At 42.7% G+C, this 27,635-nt stretch overlaps 1 protein-coding gene and 1 long non-coding RNA gene across 3 annotated transcripts in view; one reads left to right on the plus strand and one right to left on the minus strand.

Moving 5' to 3' along the window:
* Positions 1–27,635, minus strand: part of LOC130295392 (uncharacterized) — a 129,595-nt gene that overhangs the window by 85,801 nt on the left and 16,159 nt on the right. Inside the window, exon 2 of the long non-coding RNA XR_008848812.1 lies at positions 13,454–13,544. This is a non-coding gene — a long non-coding RNA (uncharacterized LOC130295392). The remainder of the gene's footprint in view (positions 1–13,453; positions 13,545–27,635) is intronic.
* FYB1 (FYN binding protein 1) overlaps positions 1–27,635 on the plus strand; it is a 171,877-nt gene that overhangs the window by 38,434 nt on the left and 105,808 nt on the right. The gene's annotated exons all lie outside the window — the stretch shown is intronic.

The raw sequence follows: 27,635 nt of genomic DNA on the forward strand, positions 1-27,635 counted from the left end.
TGTCTATCCCTATCTTATATGACGGATAGCCTTATACCTATCCCTTACTTATATGAAGGATAGCTTTATGCCTATCTCTTTCTTATATGAAGGATAGCCTTATGCCTATCCCTATCTTATATGAAGAATAGCCTTATACATCTGGATTAGACATCACATGTGCAAAAAGCACCAGATAGCATCCGATAGCTACATTGACCCTTAAGACGAAGGCTGCGCCAAAAGGCACGTAGGCATCACTCCCATACTTCAGAGCACTTTTTGGTCTGTATACTTACGGGCGTAGCTACAGAGGTAGCAGTCGCATCCGGGGCCCTGGTGCCTAAGGGAGCTCCAAATCGCATCTGCCCCATAAGAGACCAGTATTATAATTGGCATATGGGGCCCTGTTGCAGATTTAGCATCGGGGCCCAGAAGTAACAAGCTCCGCCTCTGCTTACATAGTATTCCATATGCTCTCTTCCTTATACCCTGTTTCATATGATGATTGATTTATATATGTATGTATGTGTGTGTGTTTGTGTGTGTGTGTGTGTGTGTGTGCGCACGCGCAGTCTTCATTGAGGGAGATCCCCTCCTTTTTTGCTTGATGATTAGTGTTGAGCAGCATAGGCCATTGATGATGTGATGTTGAGTCATCTTTTGTATACATTTTTAACAACATTAATAACATATCGACACTTTAATATTTACATTGAGTCACTTCATTGTTTTTGGTTTAGTGCACTGTGATCTAAAAGGTCATCATAAGGCTAGATGGCTAGGTGTTCCTAACTTTTTTGTGCCTACTAAAGCAGAGCATTATCTCCTCCCTTCCGAGGCTGGGCCGCGGGGGAAGTATTCACACATGATAACAACCCCAAACACACCTCAAAGATGACCACTACCTTACTAAAGAAGCTGAGAGTAAAGGTGATGGACAGGCCAAGCATGTCTCCAGACCTAAACAGAAGATGGGGGAGCACAAGATCTCTAAAATCTATCATGTCCATGATGTCATCATAGAGAAATGAGGAGGACACCAGTGACAACCTGTGAAGTTCTGGTGAACTCCATGCCCAAGATTGAAGGGGTACTCCACTGCTCAGCATTTGGAATAAACTGTCCCCGGGAGCTTGTGACATCATAGCCCAGCCCCCCCAATGCAAGTCTATGGGAGGGGGCGTGACGGATGCCACGCCCCCTCCCATAGACTTGCATTGAGGGGGCGGGGCTATGACGTCACGAGCCGCCGACTCCAGCGTTCGGAACAGTTTGTTCCAAATGCTGAGCAGCGGAGTACCCCTTTAAGGCAGTGCTGGAAAATAATGGTGACCACACAAAATATGTGGGCCCAATTGGGACATTTCCATTCAGGGGTGTACCCACTTTTGTTGCCATGGTTTAGACATTAATGGCTGTGTGTTGGGTTATTTTGAGGGGACACAACATTAAACACGGTAAGGGTGCTTTCACACCACGTTTTCAGCCTACGGCTGCCAGATCCGGCTGGGGGAGGGGAAAGCTGTGCACTTCCGTACCCCAGCCGGACCGGTGCTGAAATCCATTAACTTTAATGAGCCGACCGGAATGACCATTTGACTCCGGTCGGCTCATTTCTGCCCCATATCTGGTTTTGTGACCGGACCTAAAACCATAGTATACTACAGTTTTAGGTTTGGTCACAAAAATGGATACGAGTCGAAAATGGCCAACCGGAGTCAAACGGTGACTCCGGTCGGCTCATTATAGTCAATGGATTTCAGTGCTGACCCAGCTGGGGTACGGGAGCACACGGTTTTCCCCTCCCCCAGCCGGATCCATCAGCCGTAGGCTGAAAACGTGGTGTGAAAGCACCCTTATGAAGGTTGTTCACTCATTACTTTACATTGGAACAGAATCATTACTTCAGTGTTGTCACATTGAAAGAGATAAAATGTGAGAGGTGGACTCACTTATGGGAGATACTGTATATAATGTGAGGGGTGGACTCACTTATGGGAGATACTGTATATATAATGTGAGGGGTGGACTCACGTATGGGATATACTGTATATATAATGTGAGGGGTGGACTCACTTATGGGAGATACTGTATATATAATGTGAGGGGTGGACTCACTTATGGGAGATATTGTATATATAATGTGAGGGGTGGACTCACGTATGGGATATACTGTATATATAATGTGAGGGGTGGACTCACTTATGGGAGATACTGTATATATAATGTGAGGGGTGGACTCACTTATGGGAGATACTGTATATAATGTGAGGGGTGGACTCACTTATGGGAGATACTGTATATATAATGTGAGTGGTGAACTCACTTATGGGAGATAATGTATATAATGTGAGGGGTGGACTCACTTATGGGAGATACTGTATATATAATGTGAGGGGTGGACTCACTTATGGGAGATACTGTATATATAATGTGAGGGGTGGACTCACTTATGGGAGATACTGTATATATAATGTGAGGGGTGGACTCACATATGGGAGATACTGTATATAATGTGAGGGGTGGACTCACTTATGGGAGATACTGTATATATAATGTGAGGGGTGGACTCACTTATGGGAGATACTGTATATATAATGTGAGGGGTGGAGTCACTTATGGGATATACTGTATATATAATGTGAGGGGTGGACTCACTTATGGTAGATACTGTATATAATGTGAGGGGTGGATTCATTAATGGGAGATACTGTATATATAATGTGAGGGGTGGAGTCACTTATGGGAGATACTGCATATATAATGTGAGGGGTGGACTCACTTATGGGATATACTAAATATAATGTGAGGGGTGGAGTCACTTATGGGAGATACTGTATATATAATGTGAGGGGTGGAGTCACTTATGGGATATACTGTATATAATGTGAGGGGTGGACTCACTTATGGGAGATACTGTATATAATGTGAGGGGTGGACTCACTTATGGGAGATACTGTATATATAATGTGAGGAGTGGACTCACTTATGGGAGATACTGTATATAATGTGAGGGGTGGACTCACTTATGGGAGATACTGTATATATAATGTGAGGGGTGGACTCACTTATGGGAGATACTGTATATATAATGTGAGGGGTGGACTCACTTATGGGAGATACTGTATATATAATGTGAGGGGTGGACTCACTTATGGGAGATACTGTATATAATGTGAGGGGTGGACTCACTTATGGGAGATACTGTATATATAATGTGAGGGGGGACTCACTTATGGGAGATACTGTATATAATGTGAGGGGGGGACTCACTTATGGGAGATACTGTATATATAATGTGAGGGGTGGACTCACTTATGGGAGATACTGTATATAATGTGAGGGGTGGACTCACTTATGGGAGATACTGTATATATAATGTGACGGGTGGACTCACTTATGGGAGATACTGTATATATAATGTGAGGGGTGGACTCACTTATAGGAGATACTGTATATATAATGTGAGGGGTGGACTCACTTATGGGAGATACTGTATATATAATGTGAGGGGTGGACTCACTTATGGGAGATACTGTATATATAATGTGACGGGTGGACTCACTTATGGGAGATACTGTATATATATATAATGTGAGGGGTGGACTCACTTATGGGAGATACTGTATATATAATGTGAGGGGTGGAATCACTTATGGGAGATACTGTATATATAATGTGAGGGGTGGACTCACTTATGGGAGATACTGTATATAATGTGAGGGGTGGACTCACTTATGGGAGATACTGTATATATAATGTGAGGGGTGGACTCACTTATGGGAGATACTGTATATAATGTGAGGGGTGGACTCACTTATAGTAGATACTGTATATAATGTGAGGGGTGGACTCACTTATGGGAGATACTGTATATAATGTGAGGGGTGGACTCACTTATGGGAGATACTGTATATAATGTGAGGGGTGGACTCACTTATGGGAGATACTGTATATATAATGTGAGGGGTGGAGTCACTTATGGGATATACTGTATATAATGTGAGGGGTGGACTCACTTATGGTAGATACTGTGTATATAATTGGAGGGGTGGACTCACTAATAATACTGTATTTATTTAAAAAAGTTCCCCTGGGAATGGCTATATACAACAATTATATTCTCCGGGGTCACGGGCAGTCCCAAAGGAACCTCAGGGCAGTGTCCCTTTACAAGGACCTCAATGACAATGTCACACTTCTTCCTGGAGCTCAGTCCCGGCATTCTATCAAACACAAACACTTCCGTCATGCGTGTTATTTCACAAATACATCAGCATACACATTGGAAAAAAGTTGGCCAACCCTGCCAGTCTCAGTGGGGCCTCCAGACATCATCAGTTAATGGAGAGAGGAATTGGGAATGTTGGAGTTTAACTTCCCAATCCTTTTCTTGACAGAGAGATCACCAACAGAAGAGTCTAGCAGTGGCTTATCCCTCCTCTTTCCATTAAGAACACAAGAATGCTAGGCTAAGCCAAACTAACATGTATATAGAGGGATCTAGAGAGATAGCTATTTAGCCAACAACTATTTTATGTGTGTAGGTACAAAAAAACTAGAAACCCAAAGCAACTAACTACACCCCACACACGGCTTTATTCCTGAGAATTCTCTCGGAGTTAACCCATGCCATGTTCTCATTCAGCCACTACACCTCAGGTCACTTCACAGGAACCTTTCACTGCACACTGCTCACCATTTCCTCTTAGGCTGTTAATCCTAGACTTGTTGGTAGCATTTCCTTGGTATGAGTTTAGCACCAAGCAATCTGACTAGGCTCCCTTATGTTTATCATAGCCCCTGCAGACTCACCAGAACTGAAGTATTCACTATTACAGCAACAGCCTAATAAGATATTCCCTTTCATAGGCTGAGCACACTAAAGTGGTGTTTAAAAGTCTATTCCTCCTGTCAGCCACACACGGACACACTTCCTGGTAACAGCTCCTTATATAAGCTTCCTAGTTTCTTCAACAACATCTAGGAACAACAAATGATCCTGCAGGATTAAAGGGGTTATCCAGGAATAGAAAAACATGGCCACTTTTCTTTTAAAAACTCCTCTCCGCCTGTCTCCAGGTTGGGTGTGGTTCTGTAGTTCAGTTATATTGAAGTGAATGGAGCAAAGTTGTAAAACCACAAACAACCTGGAGACAGATGTGGAACTGTTTTTGAAAGAAATTTGCTGTGTTTTTCTGTTCCTGGATAACCCTTTTATGTTTTATACATGGAATTACATAATTTTCAAGACATACAACAATAAACACATATACATAGTCAAACTGTCACATAAATAGGAGGCAGCATGGTTTACCCCCCTTTTAGGTACACATCATTATTGTACTGTCCGTATAAACAGTGCAGCAGGATGTGTACTTTATTGCAGCTGCATGGGAGTCAATGGACAGAAAAATGACAGAAGGGATGAAGTAGCATACCTCCCTCAGAGACCAGTGAGTGACAGGTGAGCTGCATTCAGAGCCTCATCTATATGTACATTATTCTTACCTACCTTATCTAGGCCTCAAGCATTGCAATAGTTCTGTAAGTAACTCCTCTAGTTATAACGAGATTACTCCGCTGACCACAAACCAATCTATACAGCAAAGCTGAGAAGTGTGGTGCATGAAACATGAGAAGTCATCTTATTGTGTGTGCTCTGGTTACAAGATTTCTCCAAAGAAAATCACCAAAAAGTTTGTAATAAAAACATAAATTAAATAATCTGTAATTTTTTAACAATACTTTCCCTTTAGCTCAATTGTTGTTTTTTTATATTGCTCTTATTATTTACAATAATCTTTGTAGAGAGTTTCCTTTCGCTTTCAGCTTCCCTTTAATCAAAGTTCCTTATTAAACATTGTTGCTAACTTGCTATGTTAAAAAGAGTGATTGTAATTTGGCAGCCGGCTTCGTTGACTCACCACAGCTTAATAAAGTTTATTCGGCTACTTTGTAACCCAAGCGCATAAAGTTATGCATTCTGCACTAGTATAAGTCGTTTGACTACAGCTTTACACTGTTGATACAACAAAGACATTGGGCCCGTGCAGGTAAATATTGTTCATTTCATACATGAAATGCATATCTATGTTCTGATCTTTATGCAATTGCCATATGGGTTGGTACTTCTGGTAAAATTTTGTTTTAGTGATTGTTTTATTTAATTTTGTCATTCCATAGATATAACAACCAAAATATATATAGGGAGTTGTTTGGTGAGGGTCATCACATTGAAATGTTGAGTTAGCCAGTGGTCACTGGTGATTGTCTTTATGCACTTAAAAAATTGTGACACAATGGGGGCACCAAATGTTGTAACTAGAGTGTCCTGGGGCGGTACTAGTTGTTTAACTTATTTAGGAGTAGTGCTTTACTTCAACAGATGACTAGCAAACCTGTAAACATTTCAGTGAATGTGTGTGTACTTAAAGGGGTACTCCGGTGGAAAACATTTTTTTTTTTTAAATCAACTGGTGTCAGAAAGTTAAACAGATTTGTAAATTACTTCTATTAATAAATCTTTATCCTTCCAGTACTTTTTAGCAGCTCTATGTTACAGAGGAAATTATTTTCTTTTGAATTTCTTTTTTGTCTTGTCCACAGTGCTCTCTGCTGACACCTGATGCCCGTATCAGGAACTGTCCAGTGCAGGAGAAAATCCTCATAGCAAACCTATGCTGCTCTGGACAGTTCCTGACACGGACAGAGGTGTCAGCAGAAAGCACTGTGGAAAAGATAAAAAAGAAATTCAAATAGAAAATAATTTCCTCTGCAGCATACAGCTGCTAATAAGTACCAGAAGGATAAAGATTTTTTTAATAAGAGTAATTTACAAATCTGTTTAACTTTCTGGCACCAGTTCATTTAAAAAAAAAAAAATTCCACCGAGGTACCCCTTTAACATATGTGTGTGTATTTATGTAATGTGTGGTTGCATATACTGTAAATACACCATATTTATGTATTTAATTCTGTACAAGATTAGACTTTTTATGTATTCATGAACCGGGAGCTTCCCCACCCACCTACCTGACACCTTCTCATTCCAGTAAGCAGAGGAAGCTAAGGGTTCTAGGACTGCCTTATATTTATATTCCAATTCCATAAAAAAAAATAAAAAATCCAAGCAATAAAAATTATAAACATAATTGATATTGTTGTGTGCAGAAATATATACCATACCACATAAACCATTAAAATTATACAGTATTTATTCCATGTAGTGAAAGTTGTAAATGAAAAAAAATACAAGAAAAAAAACTAAGTGCCAGAATTGCTCATTTTTGTTCCCCTCACAAAAAAGTCCCATCTCTACCAAAGTGGCACCAATAAAAAAAAAATAAAATATAAATAAAATATAAATAAATAAATAAAAAGTGTCAGAAAATGACGATGCAAAACAATTAAAAAAAAAGTTTAAAAGTAATAAAAATATAACAAAAACTATATAAATTTGGTATCCCTTTAATCGTACTGACCAGTGGAATAGAGCTAAAAAAAATTTTTTATTCACCTTCACAAAAACAATGTTCTTTTTTGTTTTGCAGTAAATTACGGGGTAAAATGAAGGGACATTAAAAAGTACAATATGTTTTTTTGTTTTTTTATTTTTTTGTTTGTTTACTAGGCAACTTTACCAAGTGTGTGTTTTTTTGCATATTACAATACTTGCAAAGCAGGAAGTGATGTCAGAGAGGACTTTTTCTTAACAACTTCTGCTATATAGCACAAAAATATGCAGCAGCAGTAGCTGGTAAAAAAAAAAAAAAGGAAAAAATAATGTCCCTGGTATGTTCCAAGTAGAGATACAGTATTTTACTATTGGTCGGATGGTTTTTCTGTTTGAAAAAAAATAACAATAATTTTGTAATTCAACAACTCTACAAAGGAAGTCAATGCAAATTGTAAAATAGTACAAAACAGGAAAGTAAAATGGTTATGAATTTTTTTTTGTCGATGTAAACTGCGTAATGTTGGGGACTCCGTAATGTTGGTTGATCTCTAAAATAATATTAATTCTTTCATTCGCCTCAGCTGTTAGGCTATGTTCACATGACGGAATGTACACATGGAGAATCTCCGTGTCTGGACATTCCGCAAAGTGTGGGGGTGCGGGAATAATATGTTGGCGCTAGGACCGCACAGGAATGCGCTGTCTCGTAGACGGTTATGCATTCTGTATGGACTCTGCACAAAGAATGAACCTGTTCATTCTTTGTGTGGACAGGGAAAATGGAATTCCGCCGGGTGCACAGTGCAGCAGAATCCTGTTTAATTCAATGGGACTCTGCTGCAGCGGAATATCCATATTGACATTCCAAGCGGTATTCTGCACGGAAATTCTGAGGTGTGAACATGGCCTCAGCGTTGTCTTGGAAGGATGGTGCCTAGACAAAAGACAAATGCATAGAAAATGCATACACAAGTGCAGAGTGAATAGCAAACTATATACACCCACTTGCCTCTTTATTAGGTACACCTTGCTAGTACCAGTTTGGACCCCCTTTCTGTCATCTTGAACCAGTCCACCCATTCCCCTCTGACACCAACAAGGCATTTTCGTCCACACAACTGCCGCTCACTGGATATTTTCTCCTCTTTCAGACCATTCTCTGTAAACACTAGAGATGGTTGTGCGTGAAAGTCCCAGTAGATGAGCAGTTTCTAAAATATTCAGGCTTGGTATCCAACCAGATAGACAATGCCACTTCTCTCCTTGAGGGATGAGAGTACTGCCTACATGCGTATCCGCCCTGCATAGCGGCTCTACAACTGGTTGGCCATCCCTGCACTGAAATTAAGTGCAAGGCTGTTACAATTCAAAACAATGAACAGAACTGTACCAAGGTCAAGGAAACTAGGATGGGAAACTAAGGGTTAAAGACTAAAGAAAAAAGACAGACAGAGAATGTACAAACAAACATAAAATCATAGTCAACAGGGTGGGTCTATACCAGAGAGAGCAATGCAGTACCAATACGGAAGACAGGAGAATAGTCAGGAGACAAAAGCCAAGGGTCAATTATACAAAGTATAAGAGCAAGTGCTGATAGACACAAACAAACATGAGAAATGAATAGCAGGCTGGCTGGAAATGTATATGCAGGTGTGGTCACAGGGAGCAGATGTGATAGGCTTTAAGTCAAAGCCCCCTGATGGGACCGGGCATTGCTACAGCTACGTATGATACTAAGCCAAGCAACTGAAAATGTGACCATTCAGGCTGAACCAGGTCCTATTCATTGCATCATACAGTTGTTATGGGTCCTGTGGGATAGTTTGGCTCTGTCTTCACCACTAAACTATGGAATGTCCCACCTCCTGACTCCTACTGGCACACTGCGTTATGTATAGTAAGTCAGAACCTGATAGAGTAAATCAGACTCCTAATCTTTCATTCAGAGACAGACACAGCCTGAAAATCACTTAGCTCAGCCAATAAGCAGCCAATACTCTACATTGCCAATACAGTGGCTCCATCTAAAAGAAGTAGTGCCTCTAGCAGATTATGAATTGGAGTAAGTAAGCGAGCAGTTGGTATCAATGCATGACTGTATATTTAGTTACTCACTGTGCTGTAGGGCTTTAGAGTAGGTAATGTAGTGGTCGTGTCATTGCTAAGAACCATGGTTCTGTAAAATAAGAAGAAAAAAAATCTCCGCCATACTGCTCAGTTACACGGTTACACAGCTTCCACCTGTGGGATTGATGCAGTCATCCTGTAGATACTGCCATCTGATAATTGCTGCACCACTTCCTCTGTGCTCTTATATGACAGCAATAAAAATCTTCAGTGATTGTTACAGCATCAACCCACTCTTATCACCCACAGGTACAGTAGTTATACGTATACACTATGCTGCAGTTCTCACATATACAGGTACTAACCCTACCCTCACAGTCAGTCATATATGGAAATCCTGTTATTGCAGGCTACAATTGAAATAAAAAGAGATATTTTGTACAACTATACAGTCAGGGTGTAGCTATAGCAAGTGCAGGGGTATCAGTCATGTGGTGCCACAGGGGGTTCTAGGAATACCTGATCACGTTGTGACGCCAGGGCACCGTTAGCCTATACACAGTCCGAGGTTGGAGACAGCTTCTCCTGGGCCAGACATGGGGAGTAAAGAAACACACCGATGTCGGGTTACAGATAACTTCCTTTTATTGAACAGGGTGCAGATGGTATTACACAGACAGTATGGTGCAGAGTGGAGAGGATTCAGTGTAACCCCTTGGGAGTCCTTTTGCCTTGCTGAGACTTATGGTGCTTTTCACCCAATTGATTAATAATGACTTGATATGAGACTGAAGATTTGTTCCAGGTCGCTAACGTTCTGACAAGGTCCTGTGACTTTCTCTCTCTATGGGGGATCCTTGCAGAATGGCTGGATAAGACTTGAGATTAGATTTGTTCTGGACTTCCCTCAGAGCTTCTCCAAATACAGTTCACACCTTTACCACACTTGTGCTCACACAGGAACTGGGGCAACTACTCCCCCCACTACTCTATATAGCTAACAATTTAAGGGTTCCCATTGGGCACACAGGGTCACGTGGGTCCACACTGCTCCTCTGTCTTAAATGTATAACACATATAAAAATAACAGGTAACACAGTACTTATGAAAAAATATTAATGATTTGATAAAGTGCTTAAACATATTAACCATAGCAACCAGTCCTTTAGTGGGCCCAACAACTGTGCCGCAGGTCTGCCCGAGGAAGTCTGAAGCCACAGACCACAGCCTTTGGTGCTGGGACACCACACTCACACCTAGGCACTGGTATCTGAGGGGGGCAAAGGCTCTTTAAGGGTAGGGTAGGTATTTCGCTGCATACAGTCTCATAGGGGAGGGGGGGAGAGGAAAGATGCTTAATTACGGGAGAAACAAGCATTTTTTTTTTTTTTCAAATAAGATATATTACAAAGTCACTGATATCCCCTTATACTATGATCTATGCAAAGTTTGTTCATCTCTGGGGGTCCTTACAGAGACCATCCTTCTTCAGGGAACTATTCTTATTTCTAAAAATAAAAAAAAGGAATGTCCCTTCTTAAATTAGTATAATTAGTATAGTCTTGGTAAACATAAATGTTCAAGAAGTTCATGTCTATTCTATTTTACAGTGGTTGGCAAAAGTCCTGTGTCATGATGACAACAGTAAAGCTGAGTTCACACTCCAGATTCGCCAACCTGACAATTCCGAGTGTGGGCAATGCTGGCCAGCGCCAACTGAATCAGTCGGCGCCAGGACCGCCCAGACATTGCCAACCCCCTAGACAGCAATATCTGCTGATTCAAATTCAATGTTCTGGCAGAATTTTTTTAGGGGGGATTTTCCGAGTGGAAAGTCCGCCTGGAAAACACTGTAGCGGAAACCCAGCAATGGAACTTGGCTGCACTGGATTTTCACTGGGTGGATTTTCATCCCTGGGCTCACTCACAATTTTGCCTAAAAACACTGCCATGAATACAGAATGGTATCTAAACATCCTCCAAGAGCAGCTTCTCCCAACCATCTAGGAGCCATTTGGTGTTGAACAATGCTTTGTCCAGCATGGTAGAGACCACATCACAAGTGCTAACTAAGTGGCTTGGTGAACAAAACATTGACATTTTAGGTCCATGGCCTGATACTCCACAGATATAAATTATGATAATTATGATAATAGATGTGTCCGGATTTGACCCAGCAGGCCAGGACGAAGTGCAGAAGTCTTCAAAAAGAAGGGTCAACACTATAAATATCAAGTTGTGGTAGCCCTTGGGGGGTGTATGGTAGTGGTGGTAGGGTATCGGTATATGAGGGGTTAATGTTAACCCTATAGTTCGTGATGCCAGGCTGAGGGCTGGTATGCTGAGGTAATGCTCCGGCCTATCGCCGCCCTTCCCAGTAACGATAGGTGCATGAAATGACTGAAGGTCCACAAGGAGATTGAACTTGAACAACTTTACTTAAGTGCTTGCGATACATCCAAGGCACAGTAACAGTCTCATGTAAACAGTCCTTATATCGCTCAGTGATTTACAGTTGTTGCGGACCTTGAGCTACTTAGAAAGTCTCTGAATTTAGGGTAGATATTTGCAGGTCCGTCCGGATTTAGGGGTTACATTAGGTCCGGTGATGCTGCAGAGTGTCTGGGAATTGATACACTCTCTATTCTGAATTACTCAGCCGTTGCCGCAAGGCTCGGGCCTAACCCACTGCGATAGTTGCTGCGCAGATCCTTCTCGTTTGACAGCCCAGGAACAAGAGAGCGAAAACATGGCCGCCGCTCCCTTATATGGACAGGGGGTGGGGTGAATCCGATTGGTCCGAACATCTGTCATTCACCATTACACAGAGTAATGGGATTGCATACGTCACAGGGCCTCGAAAGGTCCTTAAGCAGAATACCATAGAGTTTACCTGGTCACGTGACCCGCAGGTCCTGCAACGCTATGGAACAGGTAATTAACTATTTAATTACATATATATTACTATATTTACATTACCTTTACATAAATTACTAGGCTATTAGTTGGAATAGAGGCGACAAGGGGTAGGCTACACATCAGGGATCCCTACGTCCTAGGGACTCTGGCTATGGGGACCCACACATACATAGGTACCGTATAAGATGCGGTACCGGGACGCCACAAAGTGTTTGCATATACTTGATGGATTTGTCAATACAAGTTTAAAAACTCATAACAATAATCATTGTAATTCAGTAACCATAGAAACGCCTGACTAAAAGATCTAAAAAAAAAAAAAAAAAAAACACTAAAGCAGCAAACTTTGGGAAAACAAAATAAATTGTGTCAGTCTCATAAAATTGGGCCCAGACTGTAGTATCATAGTTTGTAAGGCTGAAAAACATCATGTCCAGCCCATCGTTCTGCAATGATGATCCAGATGCTATTTTTTAAAGGTTGGATAGAGACGGCCTGGTTGGCCCCAATATGATCCCCATTTCATCATCTTTAGTCTTCTCTCTCCAAACTCATAAATAGGAAATCTGCTGCTTAAAGGAGTGATCCCAAAGAACACCTCCCCCCTTATATGTTATTAGGAGAATATAGACATCACAGAGGGGAATCCACCACTTGGGACCCCCCACTATGTGCTACAATAGAGAGATGTTCTGTAGCAACAACAACCACTGTGGTGGCTTACTTGAATGGTCTGCATGTTTTGACACATTTTCCCAGCAAAGGCGTCATCAGGGGAAATGTGTGGCTAATCATAGCTTACCCCAATACCACGATAACTTCTGATCACTAAGGGATAGAGAAAGAACTACAAGACTTCCTCAGAGACATTCATATTGGAAGGCCTGAAACAACGGGAGATATCACAGACATTCCCTGACCAGTCCGTACAGCAGAGAAATTTACTTACTCCTTATGAAATATATATGCATGCAAAGCAGTTCCTCTGTGAAAGAAGAAGGAAAGTCTGAGGAAATTCATTACCATTGTATGCGCTTCATGGCAGTAAATTGATAGGGGGTTTTGTCTTGTTCACTGTTGCATTGTGGGAGGATTTTATCTTCTAAGAAAGGCCCTGGAAAATAGAGAAAATTATAATAATAAAAGGTAAAAATTTGAATAATGATTATGATGAAAAAAAAAAATGCAACGAAACCTCACGAAATGATAAAAGAGAGAACAGCAAAAAAATAAGGAAGAACAAAAGAGAGAACTCTACAGTTACTCAAACTCCTACAGAACTCTACAGAACTCAACTCTACAAGTCTGAGCTAATAGTGAAACACACAGACATATGTGATAACAACACCTACACTTCCCCGTCAAACCTATATCCCTCCATACAAATGGCTTGGCTACTAAGAAAATATACAGTAAATATAATAAGAGGCCGAGCATGACTCAGGGATACTCCTTTTGGGCTTCTTAATGTCATACACCTACCACCCGCCACCCCCAATCCCTCTGTTCCTCGAAGTAGACATACATGTTTATATAAATTTCCTTTGGGCACTGTCATTAAAATAAATTTTTGCTATTGCATTCCTTATGGTAATTAAAAAATCTTTCTAGTGTACTTTGTATAAAAAATATATAAGTTTTCTATGTTTTATTTGTGTTTAGAAAAGCTGCCATTAGGTGCATCCCTACTTGTCCAGAGCGCATTTCCCCCCATCTCTTGCACAGACTTTGGACTCCTGCTGGCCTGGCAGAAGTCCAAAATCAGGAAATGCAGTCTGGAGTGCTGAGGGAGGCGGGGGCGGGGGGGAGTGCAGCGTTATCCAATCATAGCTCATCTCACACTGAACTGCTCTGGGCTGTTTGTAGCATAGGGAGGAAGTTCTCCCCTGTATGGCTTCAGATGATGTCACGCCTGCTGGGGAAAGCCCCTTCCCAGTCTGTAAATCTGGCTGAGCAGAAAATACAGAGCAATATCAAGGTAGGAAGCTAACAAATAATAAAAATAAAGGCAGGGGGTGGTTTATCATGATGGGGGCAGTGAACTGGGAGGATTATAAAATGTAACTAGATCATGACAGGTACTCTTTAAGTAAACAGAGGGGGGTCCTCTGTTCAGGATCCTTGTCTTTTGGTCAGAGTGTATTTATCTCTGGAGGTCTTGACCTGCCCTACATTACACAGACAACCCACTGATTTGATTTGATAGGATATTGTGTAATGTGTTATTTCCCCTATGGTGGCACTGCAGGAAAATTAAACACTTACTGCCAGGTTTCCCCACAGATCACAGCCGAACGCTAAGAGTGCCTGCAGGTTAGCACTTTGTACTGTAAGCCTATACATGGTCCAAGGTGGAGACAGCTTCTTTTGGGCCAGACACTGACAGTAGGGAGCAGATTAGAAGGGATGTAGTGTAACCCTTGGGAGCCCTGTTGATGCTTTTCACCCACTTGAATTAGATAGATTTGAGACTTGGAGATTAAGAGATATCCCACGCTGACTAGGGTTCTGCTATGGTCCAATTTCACTGACACCGCCAGGGTATTTGGATAAGGAAGGAAAAAAGGAGGCCCTTGTGTCCGGCGCTGCTCGGTCCAGAAATGGCCCAGGGAGGACGTGGGCCACACCAAAATGATCCACAATATCATGATCATTTTGGTGTGGCCCACGTCCTCCTTGGCCCATTTCTGGACCGAGCAGCGCTGGACACAAGGGCCTCCTTTTTTCCTTCCTTATCCAAATACTCTACGGGGTCCTGCCCAGGACACCAGTCTAGGCACCTTCGGCTGCAGCACGGACCTTATCAATACCCCTCAAACAGGGAGACACGCTTAACTCTCAAGTGGGTCACCAGGTGAGAGCACACCCTGCTGGGGATCCACCTGGGTTTACTTGATTTTACGGTATTACACGAGGCGCTGCCCTCTTTTCTTTTATTCCCTCATTCTCTTTTTACCGCCAGGGTATGACACACCAACTGTACAGGGAACACTTGCAGAATGGTGGGTTGATTTGATTGAGAGATTGTCTTTTAAGCTTCCCTAGGAATCACCTCACACTTCTTCCACCTCCTTTCCACACTGCAGCTCACATAGAGCTCTGAACACAGCAGAAACTGAAACCAGTCTCAGGTAAACTGAAACTAGAACTGGGCAGTTCCTCCCCCTTCATTTGGTGCTGGGACACCAAACCTCCTTCTGTGCCTGTGCGTCCTGCTTTGTCTATCCGCCGCTACAAGCAGACACACAGAGATCTGCAAATCGCCATGCGTATGTGCAGTGTATGTGCAGTGTACTCACAGACATGCAGCCGCTCTCAGCCTAGCTCAGGGAGATGGGGGAGCGGCCACAATGTCTGTGCGTACACTGCACATCCACGTGGCGACTCGCAGATTACTGTGTGTCTGCTCGTAGCAGCAGATTGCTGCTACAAGCATACAAAAGCAGGATGCACAGGCACAGAAGGAGGCACACTCTAGGAATGGTCAGTAGCGGATCCGCAGCATCAAATACACTGCAGATGCACTACGTGTGACCCTATCCTAAATGAGTTTTAGGATTCACTGTAAATGGCAACGCAATAGATGCTAAGCCCTGAGGACCATATAGTAAGCAGCGATGCATAGAGCATCACTGCTAATTGTACAGGAGCATGGACTCCCTGCTCCTCTACATAGTTTCCACAGCACCATAGCATTCCAAATCGATTTGTTTATCTCTACTCAGAAACAAGTCCATAAGAGCTGTAATGGCGGCCATATCTATAGTCATCATAACCAATTGTGATTGTGGGAAAAGGATCGCAAAGACTCATATTCACTAGATTAGATTTTAAGTAGAAATAATAAAGTCTAAAGGTGGTCATACACATTTTACAGACCTTAAACATTGGCTTAAAACAAGGGCCAAGTAGTTTAGAATTAAAACCATTTGATCCTTTGTTTCCCTGTAGGATAAGCAGCAGCTATGGTATTTGACGGCCACTTATCTAATTTTCCTATTGAAATAACATCGGATATCTAAACATGGACTTTAGTCATTCATGTGTACTAACTAATGAAAAAGGAAGCAGAAGAAAAACAAAATATAGTAGAAATAGTAATAAATTGCATGTGGGGGATAGAAGGGGAATATATAACTTCATGCTGCTGACTTCTCTTTACAGAGGTCGGAGAGAGGAATGTGATAGAGTGTGTTCTAGTCATACAACCAAGGAAAAGGTCTTTCAATGTCTTGTCCGCTGCTACAGCAAGTGTCCAGGAGGCGGGCACCTACTCCTCCTCTCCTCCTACTCTGCGCTATGATTGACAACTCTATGGGTCTCCTAGGGGGGCTAAGGAAGCTTTTAGTACAGGGCACCTAAAGAGAAAGCCCACTGCTCCCTTCACCATACCAATGCTCATATAGACCAACTGGCCCCAGCAAGAAATAGCAAAATAGGTTAATCACATGGATGTCTGGGCAACAAGGTTACATGATCCTAAAAGTTTGACCTAGGGTGGGGTCCCCCATAATTTCCATAATCAGCCAGATACAAACCAAACAGCCGCACCCTGGTATTACCAAGGTGGCATGGACTATTTATTTTGGCCAATGGCAGAATAATAATGCCAGCCTGCTACCGCTCCAGACCTGAGGGGCCATTTAACTGCCCAGACTCAGGGGCCTGCAAGTACATACATCTTCCTAGTACCACTGAGTGAACTGGGGTTACAAGGTTGGGTTAGTGATAACCGTTTTTCAGGTTAAGGCTAAGCCCCAGCTTAGTAATGTATACTATCTATCAGACAGCTTCCACTACTAAGTCTCAAATTATTCAAAAATGGGCAAAAAACTTTATTAAAATAAACACACCCATAGCAACATTGAAGTATCCCAGCATTGCTACATCTTGATGCTGTCTGAATCAGGCCCCCACACGGCCCTCTCATACTGTTCCTGGGGTCCAGACAAATTTACTTGTTTACCTGCTCAGCCAGGGCTGGCTGCTTCCTCTGTGATTGCCGCGTATGTAATGTACAGGATACTGGGACCAATGCAGCAAGTTCTGGAAGCACTGAAAGCATCCATTCAGACCCTGGAACTATTGTTGAGTATCTAATCCTCCTGGGACATCATTTTGAATTCTGGTTAGCTGACAAAAATTGTAGTGAATTTGATTTTCAGCATAATTTTCATCAGTGGGGTATTTTATTTTAGTTTTTTCAATGTTTTGTCATTGATAATAAAAACAAGTAGTTGACAAAAACTATGATGAAAATATTTTGTAAACAATATTAACACTGACTGAGTAGATTTGTCCCAAACTGTGACATCACTATGTTTATTATCACTGTACTGTGACATCACTGTGTATTATCTCTGTACTGTGACATTACTGTGTGTATTATCCCTGTACTGTGACATCACTGTGTATTATCCCTGTACTGTGACATCACTGACATCACTGTGTATTATCCCTGTACTGTGACGTCACTGGGTGTAGGGTGTATTATGCCTGTACTGTGACATCACTATATATTATCCCTGTACTGTGACATCACTGTGTATTATCCCTGTACTGTGACATTACTAGGTGTATTATCCCTGTACTGTGACATTCCTGTGTATTATTCCTGTACTCTGACGTCACTGTGTGGATTATCTCTGTACTGTGACATCACTGTGGGAATTATCCTTGTACTGTGACATCACAGCGTATTATCTCTGTACTATGGCATCACTGTGTATATTATCCCTGTACTGTGACATTACTGAGTTTATTATCCCTGTACTTTGACATCACTGTGTGTATTATTCCTGTACTGTGACATCACTGTGTGTATTATCCTTGTACTGTGACATCACTGTGTGTATTCTCCCTGTATTGTGACATCACTGTTTATTATCCTTGTACTGTGATATCACTGTGTACATTATTCCTGACATCACTGTTTATTATCTCTGTACTGCGACATCACTGTGTGTATTATCTCTGTACTGTGATATCACTGCGTATATTATCCCTGTACTGTGACATCACTGGGTTTTCTATCCCTGTACTATGACATCACTTTGTGTATTATACCTGTACTGTGACATCACTAGAGTTTTTTCTCCTGTACTGTGACATAATTACATGTATTATCCCTTTATTGTGACATCACATTGTCCAGTTTTCCTGTACTGTGATATCACTGTGTGCACTATGCTGGTACTATCACATTACTGTGTCCATTTTTCCACAGGAAGGTTAGGCTAGATAAGTGTAGCAGTCCTTTGGTAGCATTAGAGGTTAATATCCCATGATGAATTGCAAAAATTGGTCAGCACATCCTAATACACAACTATTGTATACAGGTGCACGCTGCTACGGCTGAACTACAAACACAAACCAGAGGATACAGCAGCACACTGCTAGCGCTAAGCTATATATGAAATATGACATGTTTTACTTTGAAATACCGCTATGGTGAAAATAGAGGTTCTAAGCTTACCATTTGGCCAAATGGTGTGTACCATCCCACTACGATAAGGTGACCTCTTTTGGGACAGACCCTACACTATGAATATGCCGTATTGCAAAGCATAATACTTAGCAATATTGCAAAGTAAAACATGTCATAGTTCACATAGTTCCACTTGTAAACTGCGTGTAATTTTTTTTGGCATAATTCCTTACATTAGCATGTCTTTGGCACAGGGTTGCAAGTTACAGCTTTTGGGTAGATAAGTAGAAAGTTGACCACTATCCCTTTAAAAATGTTTTAATAGCAGATATACTAACTGAAAAGTTTCTAATGTGCTTTTAGCACTTTGTAGTGGTAATACTGGGGAGATCAGACTCTACTGTCTTTAAAGAGCCTACGCAAGTTGGCCCACTGTGGTGCAAATTTTTGAAACTTTACTCATGTTTTTGTGGCTTGATACTGTGGTGTCCCGGTACCGGAGTGGGTCCTGTCCGGTAAGCATTGCTTCAGGTTCCTGCATGGGTCCTGCTGCTCAAGTCATGTCCTAATATTCATTATAGTCTTTGCCTGTTGATTTATAATGTTTTGCACTATATCTTTAAAAAAAAGTGTAGGATATCTTTTAGGAGGTATGATGCAGAGTACCCATGTGACCCTGATTGCCCAATGGGAGGCCCCCTGGCTAGGCCATATATAGTGTAGGGACAGGAGCTATTTAATTAGTGTTCAGTTGTGAGTTAAGCTGGGTTCCCATTACGTTTTCCCCCATAAGGGATGGCATACGGCAGAGGAGAGCTAAAAACGTGCGCTCCCGTATGCCTTTCTATGCGCTCCCCTATGTAATTAATTTCAATGAGCCGAGCGCAGTGAAACGTTCGGTCCGGTCGGTTCATTTTTGCCCCGTATGCACTTTTCCCCTGCACCTAAAACTGTGGTCGACCATGGTTTTAGGTCCGGTTGTAAAAGCGCATACAGGGCAAAAATGAGCCGACCGGACCGAACGTTTCACTGCGCTCGGCTCATTGAAATTAATTACATAGGGGAGCGCATAGAAAGGAATACAGGAGCGCAAGTTTTTAGCTCTCCCCTGCTGTATGCGCTCCCGTATTGGGGAAAACGTAATGGGAACCCAGCCTTAGTGTGTGTGGAGTGCAGAGCTCATTGAGCTGCAGTGCGGAGAGGAGTCAGCAGGAGTATGAGGAGATTCAATGGAAGCCTAAAGAAAATCTTCAAGCAAGCGACTACGCCTTTCTGAAAGTGTTCCCCATCCAGGAGGAGTTGGAAGTTCACACCTGTGGGCACAGGAGTCAGTGAGTCGACGGGACACACAGTGCTAGTCCGGAATAAATACTGAAGAAAGCCTCTGACAGCTGATCCCAAAAGCTAGTTTATTCCCTGGTGGTGTAGTTTTAATTGGACACTATCAGAACCCTAGTCAGCGTGGGCGGCCTCAAAACAAATCTAAAGTCCAAAGTGTCATGTTGGGCAGGGATACAGCCCTGAACTTTCCCACTCCCTCTGTCCCTGCCTACTTGCACTCCCATCCTAAACAACGGGTCCACCACCACGAAGACGGTCCCTACCTACATACGTGCAGGAACTGACAGAAAGTCAAAATAATAAACTACAAAAACTGATGAGGTCGGGAAACAGCTGGAGGCACAAAACTAACAAAAACAAACAAAAACACAGAGGAGCAAGGTCAGACAGGCCGGGTCGGTAACAAGAAAATACGAAGTACATAACCACTAAGCAAAAGAGGGGTCACAAAGCAGAGCCAGAATCAATAGCCAAAAATACAGAGAATAATACTGCTCGTTACTGGAAGTAACTTCTTTCACTGGCAACTAGACACTAAGTGAGCTGGACTAAAGTAGCTGAGCTCACAGGTGCAGACTCACAGGTGCATAGCCAAGCAACCAGGCTAAACAAAGGCTCAGAAAAGGTTAACCCTTTGGGTTCTTACACCAAGTCTGCAACAAGTAAAGTCAAGTGGGTGTAAAACACTACAAATCCCAGCAAGTCTTTGGGCTCCTAAGGGTTACTTTGCATCTCATCTTCTCTATTTTGCACTGTCAGGATTGTAATAACTACTCCTGCCTCAGTAAAGACAGTTATCCGTAACCTAACATCGGTGTATTTATTATCCCACACATGGCCCAGGTAGGTTAACGGTGCCCTGGTGTCATGTACCACATTCTAAGTCATGGCTGCCACAAATCTTGGCATCACAAACAGGATAAAATCCAACCATGAGCCACCACCACAAAAGTGGCGTCACGAATATGATCTATACACCTTGCACCTCAGTCAGTAGCACTAGCAGCCACTAGAAATGAGCGAACTTACAGTAAATTCGATTCGTCAAGAACTTCTCGGCTCGGCGGTTGCTGACTTTTCCTGCATAAATGAGTTCAGCTTTCCGGTGCTCCGGTGGGCTGGAAAAGGTGGATACAGTCCTAGGAAAGAGTCTCCTAGGTCTGTGTCCACCTTTTCCAGCCCACCGGAGCACCGGAAAGCTGAAATAATTTATGCAGGAAAAGTCATCAACTGCCGAGCCGAGAAGTTCGTGACGAATCGAATTTACTGTAAGTTCGCTCATCTCTAGTAGCCACCACAAAAATCTTGTGGTGCACAAACAGGGTAATTTCCTACCCTGAGCTACCACCACAATACCTTATGTGAATGTGTATGCTGAAGAAACCTTTTGTGACTTGGTTAGCAACGTCACTAATTCTGACTGGAAGTCCAAAAAGAAATTAGTATTTCACAAAATGGTCCTTGCTCAGCTAGTTCCCCACTTTTGGCTTGCAGATTCTCAATTTTTTAGCTAAAAACAGCAATAATAATGCCCTCACAGCGTGGACTTTTGGGTGTAATCCTCCAAAACTCTTTACAGTGCCGTGATTCCACAACCTAGATCCTGATACTGGAACAGTAGTAGTTAGCTGAAATAGGTTACTTTACTGACTGGACCTAGTAGGTATACTCTAACTAGGTGTAGATTCTTCTCTGGCTAGAGCCAGACTCTGACTAGTCTGCCTAGCAGAAGCAGCTCTAGGAGAAATGTTCACTCTTCTCGCCTAGTCCAGACTAAACTTGTTTTGGGTCCAGTCCTCAGGCCTTTTCAGAAACTTCTATGTAGAAACTAGCTGGGCCGCGTGTGTCATGTGACCAATGATCCACTCATTTGTGTGCATTGTCCCAAATATCAACCCTTAGAACCTTAGTGTATGCTGTAATGGTAGTGCAATATACAACAGGACAGGATGCAAGACAACTCACAATACCCCAAATCACATGGTACACTGTACCTGTACTGTGACATTTCTGTGTCCATCATCCTTATACATTAACATTCCTATGCGCATTATACTTTTGCTGTAACTTCACAGTGAACATTATTCCACTACTTTGCTATCACTGTTGGCATTATCCCTATTCTGTGACATCACTGTGGGCAATATCCCATTATTCTGACATCATTGTTGGCATTATACCTGTGCTGTGAAATCACTGTGTGCATTATGCTATTACTGTGACTTCATTGTTGGCATTATATCTGTTCTGTGTGCATTGCCCCTGTGCATGAGGGAAACCAAACTTTTCTTATACTGAACCTGATACTGAAAGTGATCCTACTTTGATGGGGCTTATTTTATGACATCCCAATGTTATGTCCTAAATATTAAATGATGGGAATACTCAAATATAGAAGAAAAACAATGCTGCTACAACTTTCCCTTATAAACTTCAGTAAACAGGGTGACACCCCTATTCCTGACACCGATGAGCTTCCTGTGTTGCTAAGTTAGGAAATTACCATTCACAGCCTGTCACCAGCATCACCATCTTTTTCACACGCACATTGTCATGAAAGGGGGGGGGGGGGGGGCAGGGAGATAGTGAGCCCTAAACATAATGAGAGTAACAGGTAAAATTACCAGCCCAGAGCAGCACCTGAAGAGGCCCTATATATCCTCCCAGTGCTTAAGGGCTTAAAGTGCAGTGTTTTATTTACTACTAGCAAAAAAACCCATCTTTGCCCCAAACCTTGTGGAGATGAAAAGCAACAATGATACTCTTGTTCTTATACCCCAACTTCATATCCCGTCCTCATACTTCAACCACACATCCTGTCCTTATCACATCAATATCAATATCACATCCTCATATCCCGTCCACATATCCCATCCTCATATCCTGTCCTCATATCCTGTCCTCATATCCTATCCTCATATCCTGTCCTTATATCCCATCCTCATATCCTGTCCTCATATCCTGTCCTCATATCCTGTCCTCATATCCTGTCCTTATATCCCATCCTCATATCCTGACCTCATATCCGTCCTCATATCCAGACCTCATATCCCGTCCTTATATCTCATCCTCATAGCCTGACCTCACATCCTGTCCTCTTATCCCTACCTCATACCTCATATCCCGACCTCATATCCCATCCTCATAGCCTGTCCTTATATCCTGTCCTCATATCCCATCCTCATATCCCGTCCTCATATCCCATCCTCATATCCTGTCCTCATATCCTGTCCTCATATCCCATCCTTATATTCCATCCTCATATCCTGTCCTTATATCCCATCCTCATATCCTGACCTCATATCCCGTCCTCATATCCAGACCTCATATCCCCTCCTTATATCTCATCCTCATAGCCTGACCTCATATCCTGTCCTCTTATCCCGACCTCATACCTCATATCCCGACCTCATGTCCCATCCTCATATTCTGTCCTCATATCCAGACCTCATGTCCAGACCTCATATCCCCCCCCCAAAAAAAACATGGTGTTTTCAGCCTGAGCCTAAAAAAAAAAGGGCTGAAAATAGAAGGGGCGTGGCTTGTGCAGGGGTGTGGCTTGCAAGCTGGACCAACACACTCACCACGAGATGCAGAGTGGAGCTTGTGGAGTAAGGTATCGGAAGTTCCATTGACTTGTTCCATGGAACTTCAGACACAAATCCCCACCCCCGCAAATGGGGGTGGGTCAGGGTTTTATTTAACTCTCCTATATTTTTAGTTGTACCAAGTTATATCAAAATATCTCCAGCCATTGGAAGTGATGCTGGAACATACACACATTTAGCATCAGAATACTCCCGACTCTCCTGCTCTGTCATCATAGCACCAATCTCCAGTGCAAGAAACAGTTTAATAAGATTTTATGGCACTGTGCTGAAGATGGGTGCTATAGGGAGGTAGTGGTAGGAACAATAGGAAAGTGTGCATCTGAAATCGTATGAACAAAGGTTAATACATGAAGCCAGCTGTATAAAAGTGTGGCTGCACGGTGCAGTAGTCAGGAAGTGGCTTCAATCACCATAGCTGCCATAGTTGACACTGACTCCACATAATCCTCTTTTAGTACTTTTCCTCTGTCAACATTTATCAGGCAGAGTCAAGGCCTACCTGTCAGATCCCACAAAAGAAAAAAAACTTCATATGTTACTCAGTCCCTAATCCTGACCATATACATCTATTTTTTATGACTCTATCACATATATTTATTATAAAAATACCTGTTTTCATTGCCTCACAGTGTTAGAAATCCTCTCAGGGGAAAGGGGCGTGTCCCTCCCTTGTGGTGGTGGAAGGTGATTGGTGTGTGGTGGAAGGGGCGTGTCCCTCCCTTGCGGTGGTGGGAGGTGATTGGTGTGTGGTGGGAGGGGGCGTGTCCCTCCTTGTGGTGGTGGGAGATGATTGCTGCATCTGCTCATGCACCCTTGACCATGACTCATCTCTTGTCCATGACTCATGGACAAGCCTGATGCTGCTGCAGGACTGGTAAGTGTCCCAGTAGTTATGGGGACCCCTATTGGTGGGATTTTTAGGAGACGTTTTCTTTATTAAATGTTCAAAAAAATGTAAACAACCATATTATATAAGGTCTTTAATTTTCTTCAGTAACAACATATAAAGAGTTTTTGGATCTGACATTAAACAACAAACAATAAAGATTACTTGGAGCTTTGTCCCTTTCTGAACATAAACTTAATAGTTTCTGAAAGGGGATACTGGGTACATCTCCTAAGATGCCATCTGTAGGCGTCCAATAGAAAATGTTGTATTTGATAAGAAAAATATATGTTCTTTATATCATTTGTCCATCATTTGTATGAGCACCTTACTATTCTCAATGGGGGAGATTTATCAAAACTCGTCGAGAGGAAAATTTGCTGAATATCCGGATTGCTTCTTTCATTTTTCAGAGGCCTTTTCAAAAAAGAAAGAAACAATCTGATTGGTTGCAATGGGCAACTCAGCAACTTTTGCTCTGGACAGGTTTTGAAAAATCTCCCCTAATGTGTTGTCCAGCCAAAACTAACCGATTCCCTGTCCACAGCATAGGGGGAAAACAGTTGGGGGATCCCCCCGCGATCTCTGGCTCTCATTAAGGAGCGTGTGCGAGCAGAGGGGTACTTAGTGTGCCTTGCATTGGGGTACAGTTTCTCCAATCATAACTGCAGAACTTACCAGTTACTACAGCTGATGGGACGGTCAGGAGAATACACAATGATATCACTGACCTGAGTGATGTCTCTGTTATCTTTCCTTTTCTTCTTCATCTTGTCCAGGCACCAGGATTTCTTCCAGCTCCATCTTCTCTGCAGACTCTGATGCCCGGACATCATTGGTTCCTCACTTTGTCAGCAGATCCTCATCCTCTGTATAAAGACATTAATCATTATAGTCCTGCCAGATACTGTACCCCCTGAGTAAAATACTGCCTCACACTGTACCCTCTGAATATAATGCTGCAACGCACTATACCCCCTACATATAATACTGCCACACACTGTGCCCCCTAAATATAATACTGCCACACACTGTACCCCCTAAATATAATACTGCCACTTACTGTCCCATCTAAATATAATAATGCCACACACTGTCCCCTCTGAATATAATGCTGCCAAACACTAAATATAATTCTGCTGCACATTGTACACCCAGAATATAATACTTCCACACACCGTACCCCTGAATATAATACTGCCACACACTGTATCCACTAAATAAAATACTGCCACACATTGTACTCCCTAAATATAATACTGCCACACACTGTACCCCCTAAATATAATACTGCCACTTACTGTCCCATCTAAATATAATAATGCCACACACTGTCCCCTCTGAATATAATACTGCCAAACACTGTAACCCTAAATATAATACTGCCACACATCGTGTCCTGAATATAACCCTGACACACACTGTACCATCTGAGAATAACCCTGCCATACACTGGCACTGTACCCTGTGAATATAACCTGCCACACAGTGTGCCTAAAATAATAATACTGACACACACTGTTTCTTCCCAGTTCATCTGAATCCCACCCTTTAAGGTCCTCCACCTCCAGACTCCTCTGTCCTCCTCCTCCAGACCCCTCTGTCCTCCTTCTCCAGACCCCTCTTTCCTCCCAAACCCCTAAGTCTTTCTCGCAGTTTCTCTGCCTCCCTCCCCAGAGCCCTAAGTCCTCTCCCCCACCCCACCCCAGATCCCTAAGGCTATGCTCACATGGCGGATTATGTGTGGAATGTTTACCCGGAAAATGCTTGGAAATACACCGTCTTATAGATGGCAATGCATTTCCGAGCAGAATCCGCAATGCAGCAGAATCCCATTGAAATGAATGGAACTCTGCTGCAGTGGAATGTCCATGCAGAATATTCCTGTGGACATTTCGCCGTTTGAACATACCCTAAGTCTTTTCCACACTCTTCTGCCCCCTCCCCCAGACCACAAATGTGTGTATGTATAATAGATGTGTGTGTGTGTTTGTATGTATGTCAGCAGCCAACTCACATTTCCCCCCAATCCTCGATCACCTCACATGTTCCCCCCCCCCCACAATCCTCAGCCACCTCACATGTCCCTCCATCCTCTGTCACCTCACATGCCCCCCCCCTCCCCATCCTCGGTCACCTGAGATGTCCCCCATCCTGTCACCTCACACTCCCCATCCTTCTATTTTTATATAGAAGTCATTTACAAATCTGTTTAACTTTCTGGCACCGGTTGATTTAAAAAAAAATTTTTTTCAACCGGAGTACCCCTTTAAAGAGATGAACCTGAACTGCTACTGCCCCATTGGGCCTGAGGCTGCTTTCTGGTTATAGTATAGAAATTATGTCATAAAGGTTTAGGGTTTTGAGAAGAAGTGGTATTGTGGTCATAAGGAACCATAGAGTCGCAGAGAAGTTCTCTTCCCAGAGGTTAGCGCATCCCTGTGAGTGGTATGTAGGTAGGACTGGCTGTGCCAAAGGGTAGCTGCTCTGAGATCTAAAGCATCACTATAGGCCAGACTGCATGACTTACAGTAACTTTGGCTCACTTCTAACTGGATACTAAGGTATTTTAGACTCAGGATGGGGAGGAATGGAGATCCACCCCTAGACAACTTATCTCCTATCCAAAGGATAGGGAATAAGATGTCTGATCTCCCTGCTGCACCCGGCGTTCGTTTAGAGCGTTGGGTGCCGCGCCCCACTCATGACGTTATGGCCTCCTCAACTCAAGTCTAGATTTGCAATGAGGGGGCATGACCGTGACATCACAAGCCTCCACCCCGTATCGCCAGTCATACTGAACAGAGCGAAGTTCAGGGGTGCCGCAGCCAAGATCGCAGGGGTCCCCAGCAGCGGGACCCCCGCAATCAGAAATCTAATCCCTTGGATAGGGGATAAGATGTCTAGAGTCGGAGTATCCCTGTAAGTGACAGAGAAAAT

The sequence above is a fragment of the Hyla sarda genome, chromosome 1, assembly GCF_029499605.1.
Source record: "Hyla sarda isolate aHylSar1 chromosome 1, aHylSar1.hap1, whole genome shotgun sequence".
NCBI lineage: Eukaryota > Metazoa > Chordata > Amphibia > Anura > Hylidae > Hyla > Hyla sarda.